This window comes from Chelonia mydas, chromosome 4, assembly GCF_015237465.2.
Source record: "Chelonia mydas isolate rCheMyd1 chromosome 4, rCheMyd1.pri.v2, whole genome shotgun sequence".
Classification (NCBI taxonomy): Eukaryota; Metazoa; Chordata; order Testudines; family Cheloniidae; genus Chelonia; species Chelonia mydas.
In genome coordinates, this window is record NC_057852.1 from 58,908,513 (window position 1) to 58,921,298 (window position 12,786).

The window sequence follows — 12,786 nt, forward strand, 5'->3', positions numbered from 1 at the left end:
TATCCCTTACTCATGAAGCCATACATCAGCCACCGTCACAGCACCAAAGAAAGATTCAGCTACCGGCTCAGTAGCTGCAGAATGACAGTTGAATGTGCTAGTGGTAGACTGAATGGGTGCTGGTGTACCTTACTCACAAGACTGGATCTCCGTGAGAAAAATATCCCAATGGTTAGAGGTGCCTGCTGTGTCCTGCATAATATCTGAGAAGCAAAAGTAGGAAAGTTGCTACTGGGGTGGAGGTAGAGCAGCAATCTGCTGAGTTTTAACAGCCAGCCACAAGAGCTATCAGAAGAGCTCGAAGCAGAGCTTTAGGGCTCAGGGCAGCTTTGAAAAAGCACTTTAACAGTGATCCACAGAAATGCATCGTGGTGTACTGTTCTCTACCTGGCCCTGAAGCTTGGGGGTCTGTTAGGAAGTGTGTGGTGCTTGGTGCACATTTATGGATATAATACGGTCACTGCTCCTATTATTTTTGTGGGGCTCCCTGTACATTTATAATTATTACACTGTGTTTGTCACTGATCCTATGAGCTGTGTCATATTGTACAATAACAAGTGGATGCTTTCACTTCCACCACACATTCTGCAGCATATGTTGGGGACTAATAAAGATGAATTATTTTCCAAAAAAGATGGTTTTGTTGGGTAATGAAAACACTTCAAAAAATGTTGTGCAGCTTAAAAAAGAAAACATGTTAAAACCTTAATAAATATATGGAACAGAGCTTGAAGAATGAAATCATGTCCAATTTAGCAACACATACAGCTACCATGGCTCTAATAGGTGAAGCTGTAGTTGTCCTTAATATCTCCCAGTGTGGACTGGTAGGGATAGGGACATGATCCTTGATACTCTGTGGCATGTTGAGCAGCATTTATGGGGAGTGGAGTGTGCTATACTGGAATTCTCCATGTACTGGAGTTCACAAAAGGTAGGTGAGTCCAGGATTATTGACCCTGTAGGTCCACAGGAGTCTGCAGCATCTGTGTTTGCTGCCGGAGAAACCCTATTATATCCTGGTGCATCTCGCTCTCTGACATCTGGGCCTTTCTCCAGGCCCTCTGTTCAGGGTCTGATACAGCACTGGCTTGCAGGATCTTGCTGAACATGTCATCCTAAATATCTTATTTCTCTTCTTTATCTGGCTCAGGCATTCCATGGGTGTGGAGGGGGAACCCCTCATGGCCTGAATGGCAGCAGCTACAGATAAAACACACAGAGTTACCATTGTCAGTATAGTCACAACAAAAAATGAAAGTCAAGATTTACAGCTCCCTTCCCTTGCTCCCCTAAAGTTTTAAACAGGACATTGACACTTGTGCTTCCGAGTGCCACTCACAGCACCAGCCACGGTGAGTATGGCTTGCCAGGGGCAAGAGAAATGAGGAGAGAAATGCTCAGTTGCATGAAACCATGAGTATAAGGCAATGAAACTGAATATTGGCACCATTTTCAACAGATGGTGGTGATTTTAGTGGATATCTCTCTTCTGAGGATAACAAAGGCACACAGGACACAGCTGTTGCTGGCGTCCTAAAGTTGCCCATATGCCACTAGCTTGTTTACTGCAATGGTACCTGCCAAAGTTATTGCTTATTGGAGTTGGAAAGTGTCCTACCATAAAGGAAGAAATAAGTCTGCCATCCCTATAAACCTTTGGGAAAGGATTGCAGAGTACTTCCATGAAAGTTTCATTGAGATCATAGAATCACAGAACCATAGAACTGGAAGGCACCTCGAGAGGTCATCTAGTCCAGTCCCATGCTCTCAAGGCAGGACTAAGTATTATCTAGACCATCCCTGACAGGTGTTTGTCCAATCTACTCTTAAAAATCTCCAATGATGGAGATTCCACAACCTCCCTAAGCAATTTATTCCAGTGCTTAACCATCCTGACAGTTAGGAAGTTTTTCCTAATGTCCAACCTAAACCGCCCTTGCTGTAATTTAAACCCATTGCTTCTTGTCCTATCCTCAGAGGTTAAGAAGAACAATTCTTCTCCCTCCTCCTTGTAACAACCTTTTATGTACTTGAAAACTTATGTCCCCTCTCAGTCTTCTCCTCTCCAGACTCAACAAACCCAATTTTTTTTTCAATCTTCCCTCATAGGTCATGTTTTCTAGACCTTTAATCATTTTTGTTGCTCTTCTCTGGACTTTCTCCAATTTGTCCACATCTTTCCTAAAATGTGGTGCCCAGAACTGGACACAATACTCCAGTTGAGGCCTAATCAGCACGGAGTAGAGCGGAAGAATTACTTCTCATGTCTTGCTTACAATACTCCTGCTACTACATCCCAGAATGATGTTTGCTTTTTTTTTTTTTGCAACAGCGTTACACTGTTGACTCATATTTAGCTCGTGATCCACTATGACACCCAGATCCCTTTCCGCAGTACTCCTTCCTAGGCAGTCATTTCCCATTTTGTTTGTGTGCAACTGATTGTTCCTTCGTAAGTGGAGTACTTTGCATTTGTCCTTATTGAATTTCATCTTATTTACTTCAGACCATTTCTCCAGTTTGTCCAGATCATTTTGAATTTTAATCAAATCCTTCAAAGCACTTGCAACCCCTCCCAGCGTGGTATCATCCACGAACTTTATAAGTGTACTCTTTATGCCATTATCTAAATCATTGATGAAGATATTGAACAGAACCAGAGCCAGAACCGATCACTGTGGGACCCCACTTGTTATGCCCTTCCAGCATGATTGTGAACCACTGATAACTACTCTCTGGGAATGATTTTCCAACCAGTTATGCACCCACCTTGTAGTAGCTCCATCTAGGTTGGATCTCCCTAGTTTATGAAAAGGTCATGCGAGACAGTATCAAAAGCCTTACTAAAGTCAAGATATATCACATCTACCACTTTCCCCCATCCACAAGGTTTGTTACCCTGTCAAAGAAAGCTATCAGGTTGGTTTGACATGATTTGTTCCTGACAAATCCATGCTGACTGTAATTTATCACCTTATTATCTTCTAGGTGTCTGCAAATTGCTTGCTTAATTATTTGCTCCATTATCTTTCCAGGTACAGAAGTTAAGCTGACTAGTCTGTAATTCCCCGGGTTGTCTTTATTTCCCTTTTTATAGATGGGCACTATATTTTCCCTTTTCCAGTCTTCTGGAATGTCTCCCATCTTCCATGACTTTTTAAAGATAATTGCTAACGGCTCAGATATCTCCTCAGTTAGCTCTTTGAGTATTCTAGGATGCATTTCATCAGGCCCTGGTGAGTTGAAGACATCTAACTTGTCTAAGTAATTTTTGACTTGTTCTTTCCCTATTTTAGACTCTGATCCTACCTCATTTTCACTGGCATTCACTATGTTAGATGTCCAATCACCACCAACCTTCTTGGTAAAACTGAAACAAAGTAGTCATTAAGCACCTCTGCCATTTCCACATTTTCTGTTGTTGTCTTTCCCCCCTCTTGAGTAATGGACCTACTCTGTCCTTGGTCTTCCTCTTGTTTCTAGTGTATTTGTAGAATGTTTTCTTGTTTCCTTTTATGTCCCTAGCTAGTTTGATTTCGTTTTGTGCCTTGGTTTTTCTAATTTTTTCCCTACATACTTTTGTTATTTGTTTATATTCATCCTTTGTAATTTGATAGAGTTTCCACTTTTTGTAGGACTGTTTTTTGAATTTTACATCACTGAAGATCTCCTGGTTAAGCCAGGGTGGTCTCTTGCCATACTTCCTATCTTTCCTACACAGTGGGATAGTTTGCTCTTGAGCCCTGTGTACATAAACATCCCTGTGTACATGAACAAACTAGTCTATATTCCCTTCCCACCTAACCCCCCGCCCCCCAAACTCTACAGGGGAATGAAAAGCAGATGATTCTACCTTTCTTTGTTGTATCTCTTGTAGTATGAATAAATTAATGAAAAGTCAATAGCTGTGTCCTGCTAAGTTGGGGACACCGTCACTTTAATCGGGAATAAACTTACATACATACCCAAGATTCCTTCCCCTGCATCGGGTTTGCCCGTGCTTGACTGACTGGACTATGGTGGAGTCTCAAACAGCTCAGGGCATAGTTGGACCCCGGCTCACATCCCCCATCCTTCTCCTCCTCGCTGTTCACACCAGGAGTCTGTAACTTGGGCTCCTTGGAGGTGCCCATAGCGGTATGTGAGGTGGTGGTCGGGTCTCCGCCAAGTACGGCATGCATCTTTTTGTGAAAGTGCCAGGTCTGTGGCTTGGCACTGGATCAACTGTTGGCTTCCCTGGCCTTCTGATATGCCTGCTGCTGTTCCTTCACTTTCATGCGGCACTGCTGCTGATCCCTGATTCCTTCTCCTGCATCCACCATTCAATTTAACTGTAGATGTCCATGTTTCTGTGGGTGATCCGAGGTTGTGCCTGCACAGCCTCTTCTCTCCACAGGCCCAAGCATGTAGCTGGCATGGTCAGCTGGGAAGTTGCATGCAACAATGGAGAGCTGCTAGGTGTTCTCACCAAAATGGACAATCACTAAAAGGCATTTCAAAACCGTGCAGGGCTTAAAGGGGGGTAGGGGGAACTTCCAGTCTCCATGACCCTTGGGCAGTGGAGTTCACAACTGTGACCAAAGTGGTCAGTGTTGGGTATTGTGGGACAGCTGCTGGAGGACTATTAGGGTTGACATCGATAACGCAGTGTCTATGTTCATACTGTGTCAATCTCAATACATCAACCATGGCTCAGTAGTTCTTGGGGAAGTGGTATTGGTATGTTGGCGTAATGGGGAGCTCACATCGGTGGAAGACAAGTTTCACTGTAGACACGTGTACAACTAGGTTGACGCAAGGCAGCTTATGTAGGCCTACCTTTGTATTGTAGACCAGGCCTAAGTCACCCAGGGATTCCCTCTACTGTGTAGGAATGATAGGAAAAATGCTTATAGGGATGGGAGAAGCAAATGGAAGAACTGGGATATCAGCATCCTTGGTTGAGAGGGTATGCCCACTGTTTCAAAGGTTCGACAGCCTGGGGGTTTTGTTGGATCCCAGACTGCTCCTGATTACTCAGATGGCAGCTGTTCCTAAGAGCACATTTTATCATTTGCACTTAGGAGGAGGTTGTGTCTTTTTCAGATATGGCTCTTATTGTAATAATCTTCCTTGGATTATTGTAATGGGGCTATACCTTAAAACATCTGGAAATAGCAGCTAGTACAGAAATCACAGGCCTGTTTATGAAGTGATGTTTCATACAAAATATTACACCTGTGCATTGTGACATGCCCTGGCTGACAGTTCATTATGGGGTGTAGTTGAAGTTACTGGTTCTATCCTGTGATGACCTGAATCATAGAATATCAGGGTTGGAAGGGACCTCAGGAGGTCATCTAGTCCAACCCCCTGCTCAAAGCAGGACCAATCCCCAACTAAATCATCCCAGCCAGGACTTTGTCAAGCCAGGCCTTAAAAACCTCTAAAGAAGGAGATTCCACCACCTCCCTAGGTAATGCATTCCAGTGTTTCACCACCCTCCTAGTGAAAAAGTTTTTCCTAATATCCAACCTAAACCACCCCCACTGCAACTTGAGACCATTACTCCTTGTTCTGTCATCTGCTACCACTGAGAACAGTCTAGATCCATCCTCTTTGGAACCCCCTTTCAGGCAGTTGAAAGCAGCTATCAAATCCCCCCTCATTCTTCTCTTCCGCAGACTAAACAATCCCAGTTCCCTCAGCCTCTCCTCATAAGTCATGTGTTCCAGTCCCCTAATCATTTTTGTTGCCCTCCGCTGGATGTCTTCCAATTTTTCCACATCCTTCTTGTAGTATGGTGCCCAAAATTGGACACAGTACTCCAGATAAGGCCTCACCAATGTCGAACAGAGGGGAATGATCACGTCCCTCGATCTGCTGGAAATGCCCCTACTTATACATCCCAAAATGCCATTGGCCTTCTTGGCAACAAGGGCACACTGTTGACTCATATCCAGCTTCTCGTCCACTGTAACCCCTAGGTCCTTTTCTGCAGAACTGCTGCCTAGCCATTCGGTCCCTAGTCTGTAGCGGTGCATGGGATTCTTCTGTCCTAAGTGCAGGACTCTGCACTTGTCCTTGTTGAACCTCATCAGATTTCTTTTGGCCCAATCCTCTAATTTGTCTAGGGCCCTCTGTATCCTATCCCTACCCTCCAGCGTATCTACCTCTTCTCCCAGTTTAGTGTCATCTACAAACTTGCTGAGGGTGCAATCCACACCATCCTCCAGATCATTTATGAAGATATTGAACAAAACCGGCCCCAGGACCGACCCTTGGGGCACTCCACTTGATACCGGCTGCCAACTAGACATGGAGCCATTGATCACTACCCGTTGAGCCCAACAATCTAGCCAACTTTCTATCCACCTTATAGTCCATTCATCCAGCCCATACTTCTTTAACTTGCTGACAAGAATACTGTGGGAGACCGTGTCAAAAGCTTTGCTAAAGTCAAGGAACAACACATCCACTGCTTTCCCCTCATCCAGAGCCAGTTATCTCGTCATAGAAGGCAATTAGATTAGTCAGGCATGACTTGCCCTTGGTGAATCCATGCTGACTGTTCCTGATCACTTTCTTCTCCTCTAAGTGCTTCAGAATTGATTCCTTGAGGACCTGCTCCATGATTTTTCCAGGGACTGAGATGAGGCTGATTGGCCTGTAGTTCCCAGGATCCTCCTTCTTCCCTTTTTTAAAAATGGGCACTACATTAGCCTTTTTCCAGCTGTCCGGGACTTCCCCCGATCGCCATAAGTTTTCAAAGATAATGGCCAATGGCTCTGCAATCACATCCGCCAACTCCTTTAGCACTCTCGGATGCAGCGCATCGTCCAGCTTTTCTAAATAGTCCCGAACCACTTCTTTCTCCACAGAGGGCTGGTCACCTCCTCCCCATGCTGTGCTGCCCAGTGCAGTAGTCTGGGAGCTGACCTTGTTCCGTGAAGACAGAGGCAAAAAAAAGCATTGAGTACATTAGCTTTTTCCACATCCTCTGTCACTACGTTGCCTCCCTCATTCAGTAAGGGGCCCACACTTTCCTTGACCTTCTTCTTGTTGCTAACATACCTGTAGAAACCCTTCTTGTTACTCGTAACATCCCTAGCTAGCTGCAACTCCAATTGTGATTTGGCCTTCCTGATTTCACTCCTGCATGCGTGAGCAATATTTTTATACTCCTCCGCGGTCATTTGTCCAAGCTTCCACTTCTTGTAAGCTTCTTTTTTGTGTTTAAGATCAGCAAGGATTTCACTGTTAAGCCAAGCTGGTCACCTGCCATATTTACTATTCTTTCTACACATCAGGATGGTTTGTCCCTGTAACCTCAATAAGGATTCTTTAAAATATAGCCAGCTCTCCTGGACTCCTTTCTCCCTCATGTTATTCTCCCAGGGGATCCTGCCCATCAGTTCCCTAGGGAGTCAAAGTCTGCTTTTCGGAAGTCCACGGTCCGTATTCTGCTGCTTTCCTTTCTTCCTTTTGTCAGGATCCTGAACTCAACCACCTCATGGTCACTGCCTCCCAGGTTCCCATCCACTTTTGCTTCCACTACCTCTGGTCTGGCCTATTTGAGGGTCTCTTTCTGGATGATAGCAGGACATTTGCAATTATTCAATGTGCTTGAACTAATACCCAGTCCAAGTGTAAAAAGGAGACAGGAGCAGGATATTCTTAGTGAGGAGTTCTGGTCTCTGGAATTTGCTTCCTTCCTTGTTTCATTTGAGCCTATACTTGGTGAACCTTCAAGACATGCTCCCCGTCTTTTTCAGGTTAGGCGGTCTGACTGGGGTAGATATGGCAGTGGCAGAGAAAATTTGCTTGAAGGAAATTTTTTATACATTGCAGGTGTATATGTTCTCTAGAGGTCTGGAATTTTGGAGCAATTGTTTTATTTAGGGCTGGAGAAGGCTTTTGGAGAGATCCTTTTAACTATTTTTTTGACATACTGATTTAGTATATGTGGTTTTAAAATACTTTGTAAGGATCTAGAAGTTACAGATAGGTGCAATAAATCTAAATGAATAAATTAATCTTTCATTGTATAGATTCTTTAGGTAGGACTCTTCCCATATACGTGGAATTTACTGAATTTATTATTTGTATTTAATTATATAGCACTTTTATTTGAATGAGCTTTTACCTTAATCTTCTCTTCCTATTTTGATCTATGGTAAAGCCATATTCACAGGTTTGGGATCACTATCCTGATGTTCCAATTCATACAGCCTTATTTTTTTTAAAGGAAAAATGTAGTAAGTGTAATAAATATGGCAACTACTCATGAAGGTAGTCTATCATTGTTATACTAAGGTATTTGGAGTGGAACTCTCTCTCATTGAGACATAAGTACCTAAGAATAATGTCTCTTTCAGATTTATAATGGTCATTAATATTGTCACCCATCTGCTGAGTGTTAGCACTTGTCCTAGGCCTGCCACATTAGTTGCCTCTTGGAAGAGAGCTCAGTGACATGGAGTCTGGGTATTTTCTTAGTGCTACTTTTTAGCTTATATACAGACTAGTTTTTAGAGGTCTTGTCAAATATTACATAGGCTCCCTCTTTCAGGAATTTCAGTCAAAACACCAGTGTCTGGTTTCCAGTGAACTCTGCACTGAGAACTGAATCTAGTTAGAGATATTAAGGTAGAGAGCAAACACCATTGATTGCTACTTGCCACAGCTCTCCACAGACAAACAGCATCACACAACTAACAGTACAAACATTCGAAGACTGAACAGCTTCCTCCGGCTAAGAAAAAAGCATTCGTAGCACTGTGTGTAACAACGTCATCTAGTGACTCCCACCATAACAGTATCAGTACAAATAATTACCTGTTTCCCACATCTTATCAAATGTAGATATTATTTATAATATACGTACCTATTTATTATGCCTTAATTTCCCTCCTCCCAAAAAATATGTTCTTTCCTACAATTACAGTGAAACCTCATTACCCTGTTAATCAGCAGGTCTTATCCTGAAGCCCTTACTGTCAGAAGCCACCACAAGACTACTCACATGAATAAGACTACTCCTGGGAATTCTGGCTGCAGGATGAGATCTCCTGTGTTCCGTTATTGACAAATATTGTGGATTGTTGCATCATTTTAAGTGGGGTATGATGATTATGGGTTCATCTGTAATGTACCGTTTGTTTCCACTCTTGTATAAAGCATGTGCTTTCAGTTACACTCCTGGAATACTTGAGACAATGGGTTGAGCTGCAGACAATAATACAATAAATATTTCTGTATCTATGAAGCCACAGTTGTCAGCAAAATTAATGCAACATCGAGGTCAATATTTGGTTTTCATTTACTCAGACGAATCAAAGAGAAAGATAGGCTCTGACATGCAATTAAAAAAACCCCCAAGGTATGGAAAAAAGAAGTAGGGTAGGATGGATATACGCTGAAATATGATCGAAACGTACAAGAATTCCCCCGGGGTCACACTTGAAATTTGAAGCATCATCCTTCTAGCTCCACAGACTTTCAGTAGCAACTTCCCCTGTGCGTTTCAATGATCCCGTGCAATTAGTAAACACCTGGAGCAGGCACGGCACCCGCCCAGTTCCTTTACGGCGGAGTGGCACGCTTGCACGAGGGCAGCCTGAAGGGGGCGCAGCAGCAGGGGACGCTGTGGTAGGACAGCTTCCACCTCAGCCCCGGCTCCTCCTCCCGCCGTTGGGAGTCTGGGGCTCGAGGTGAGTCACACAATCGGCCCGGGCTTCCTAGTTACACAAACTTTATTGTTGTTCCCAAGTTGCTGTGGGGGCTATTGAAAGGCTCTGAGCCCCCCCGAGTTGGAGGTGCCGGTGTAACCGCCCAGGGGTAACAAAACACAGCCCGGGGGCTGCAGAGGACGGCGCCCTGTCCCCTGCTCCGGCTCCTCCCCAGCGCCGGAGGATTATTGCTTAACAACCAGGAGGGATTTACCTGCTGCTCTTGGGAGCTGCCTCCTCCTGCCCCTCCCGCGGCGCCAGCTGAGCCAGAGGCGGCCGCCTGCATCTCCCCTTCTTCCCGCGGCTGCCGAGCCGCTCCCGGGATTCCTCCGGCCCGGGTCACAGCGGAGAGGGGGGCCCCAGCCAGGTAGGCGCTTTACTCGCTCGTTTGGCGAGCGGCGCCCACGTGTGTGTGTGTGTCGGGGGGGGGGGCTGTTCTCCGGGGCTCCCCTGGCCTGGGGCGGCTCCCCGCGCCCGATACGGCCCGGGCACAGGGCGGCGGGGCGGGCCAGGTGCTGAGAGGGGGGACGCGCGGGGACGGAGTTGCCCCGAGGCGTGTGGTGGTGGGTCTGCAGGGGATGGGCCCCGGGGCAGGGCGCTGGCCGAGATCCCCCGCCGCCCGCGAGCTGGGCAGGGAGGCGGCGCTGCGCACTACTCCGCGCGCGCGGAAATGGCACGCGCAACTCCGGAGCCAAAGCGCGGCCCCGCGCTGCACTTGGGCTCGGGAGCTCGTCACCTGCGCCCGTGGCTGCTGGGCGGCGTGTGGGACGCGCTGCGGCTGGCAGCACGGAGGGAGGGCGGACGGTCGGCGCCGGCGCCGCCGCTTTGACCTTGTGTGTGGCAACAGGAGCGATGCCTCAGCCCAGCCCCGCCCTGCCGAACAAAACCGGCCTCCTTCAGTCCGCCCCCACTTGGGTGCATGGTGCCGGCGGCAGGGACAGAGCTGAGGCTGGTGAAACATGAGGGCGCTTTTCTACTGCCTTTTGTTTGTTAGAGCTCGGTGCTCATCATTGTCCCATTTCCCAATGGATTGGACCGACTCTCTAGCTTCCCCCAGGAAGGGCTGTGCTGTTGACTCTATCTCATTAGGAAGTTAGATCTCCTCTACGAATAGCAGCCGGAGGACTGATGAAATTATATAGGTCATTGGAAATAATTCCCTCTTAAGCGCCTTTATCTTCTTGCTTGAAGGGAAGAAAGGTTTCCCTCTTTTAATGCAAACCGCCTGCTTTAGCAATGTAACTTGCACAGCCTTAGCCACAAACTTCTCTGATAGCAGAGACACTGAGTACTGACTATTCCTCTGCAAAACACCTAGTACTGTATAAAAGAAAATACTAATTTATTTCAAAGATTACTTTCACAGTATAAATGTAATTCATACATCTGGAGCATTTATACCACTATTTGTTAAATTACACAAGAGATTATTGCGTAGGTTAATCAGTTTTCTCCCTTTGGGAGCTGTTTTCTGTTTGTTGTTTATGTTGTAATACAGTTTTTTTGTTTTGTTTTTGCTAAGTAAGTTCACATCCCATAGCAGGCTGTTTCCACATTTCTTTTTGTGGCTTACAATCCTCACCTCTTCCCAGACTGAACCATAGAGTACAATAATTTATAGAGCTAAAATGCCTGAGAATGTGGACCAGTTGATTGGTCTGTCCTGATAAGGTATTTCCTGTGTTGCCCTATTATTAAAGGAACACTGCCAAAAATGTTTGACAGCATGTTAAAAATCATACTAATGTGTGACATTTCTTCTGTCAGTCGTTGTTGTAGGTGACACCTAAGGTCCTGGCCCTGCAACATGCTCCACAGATATACATTGTTGTGCCCATGTGGAGGCCCATTATCTTTAATGGGGCTCTGCATTGGCACAAAGATCTGCCAGTATGGAAGAGCTTCCAGGATCAATGGCTATGATTTCTATAACTTTGTGCATTTGGCAGCATTATAGTCTTTTTCATGTTTTACCTTTATGATTGGTTGGTTTCCCTTATTTGCATGGATTTCTCACCCAGCAACAAAGAGCAGGAAAACACTTAAAAATAGGTAAGCGTGACTGTAAATCCCCAAAACAAGTAGGTAGGGCCCTACTAAATTCACCATCCATTTTGGTCAATTTCACAGTCATAGGATTTTTAAAAGTGTAAATTTCATGATTTCAGCTACTTAAATCGGAAAATTTCACGGTGTTGTAACTGTAGGGGTCCTAACCCAAAAAGGAGTTCTGGGGGGAGGGGTCACAAGGTTATTGTGTGTGGGGTTGCGGTACTGCTACCTTGACTTCTGCGCAGCTGCTGGTGGCGGCTCTGCCTTCAGAACTGGGCAGCTGGAGAGCAGCAGCTGCTGGTTGGGAGCCCAGCTCTGAAGGCAGCAGAGCCACTGCTCGCAGCAGCACAGAAGTAAGGATGGAATGGTCTGGAATTGCCACCCTTACTTCTGCACTGGATTGCTGCAGAGCTGGGCCTTAAATTAGCAGCCGCCATCCTCTGGCTGCCCAGCTCTGAAGGCAGCAGTGCAAAAGTAAGGGTGGCATGGTATTGTATTGCCATCCTTACTTTTGCGCTGCTGCTGGCAGGGGGCTGCCTTCAGAACTGGGTGCCCAGCCAACAGCCACCGCTGTCCAGCCACCCAGCTCTGAAGACAGTGCAGAACTAAGGATGGCAATACTACAACCCCTCTAAAATAACCTTGTGACCCCCATGCAATGCCCTTTTGAGTCAGGACCTCCAGTTTGAGAAACACTGGTCTCCCCCGTGAAATCTGTATAGTACAGGGTACAAGCACACAAAAGACCAGATTTCATGGGGAGAGACCAGATTTCATGGTTTTTCATGGCCAAGAATTTGGTAGGGCCCTACAGATAGGGGAATTTGGGAGCAGATGTTTGTACCTGAAACTACTTTGAACAATTACAAAAGACTAGATTTCTAATTTATTGTGCCCCTTTAAGTTTCCAAATCGTAGCCATCTTCCTCCCAGCTGAGCCAGAATGGACTTCTTCAGTAGCTGGCAGTGCTGCTCTTTACCTAGTTGGTTGCTGTTGAACAGTGCAAGACCCCGATCCTG

At 45.8% G+C, this 12,786-nt stretch overlaps 1 protein-coding gene and 1 long non-coding RNA gene across 8 annotated transcripts in view; one reads left to right on the forward strand and one right to left on the reverse strand.

Moving 5' to 3' along the window:
- Positions 1-322: 322 nt before the first annotated feature.
- LOC114018450 lies at positions 323-10,058 on the reverse strand. Its single transcript, XR_003563784.3, has 3 exons — positions 9,929-10,058; positions 9,009-9,211; positions 323-1,204 (listed from the first exon to the last, which is right to left on the reverse strand). It is a non-coding gene; the product is annotated as an uncharacterized LOC114018450 (long non-coding RNA).
- FHIP1A (FHF complex subunit HOOK interacting protein 1A) overlaps positions 9,585-12,786 on the forward strand; it is a 134,507-nt gene continuing 131,305 nt past the window's right edge. For 5 of the 7 annotated variants that reach the window (XM_043545810.1, XM_043545811.1, XM_037897386.2 and 2 more), the window contains exon 1: positions 9,950-10,081. The gene's annotated coding sequence lies outside the window, so the exon portion shown is untranslated. Of the gene's footprint in view, positions 9,697-9,949; positions 10,082-12,786 lie in introns of those variants that run through there. The other 2 variants (XM_043545808.1, XM_043545809.1) reach the window with 2 other exon arrangements.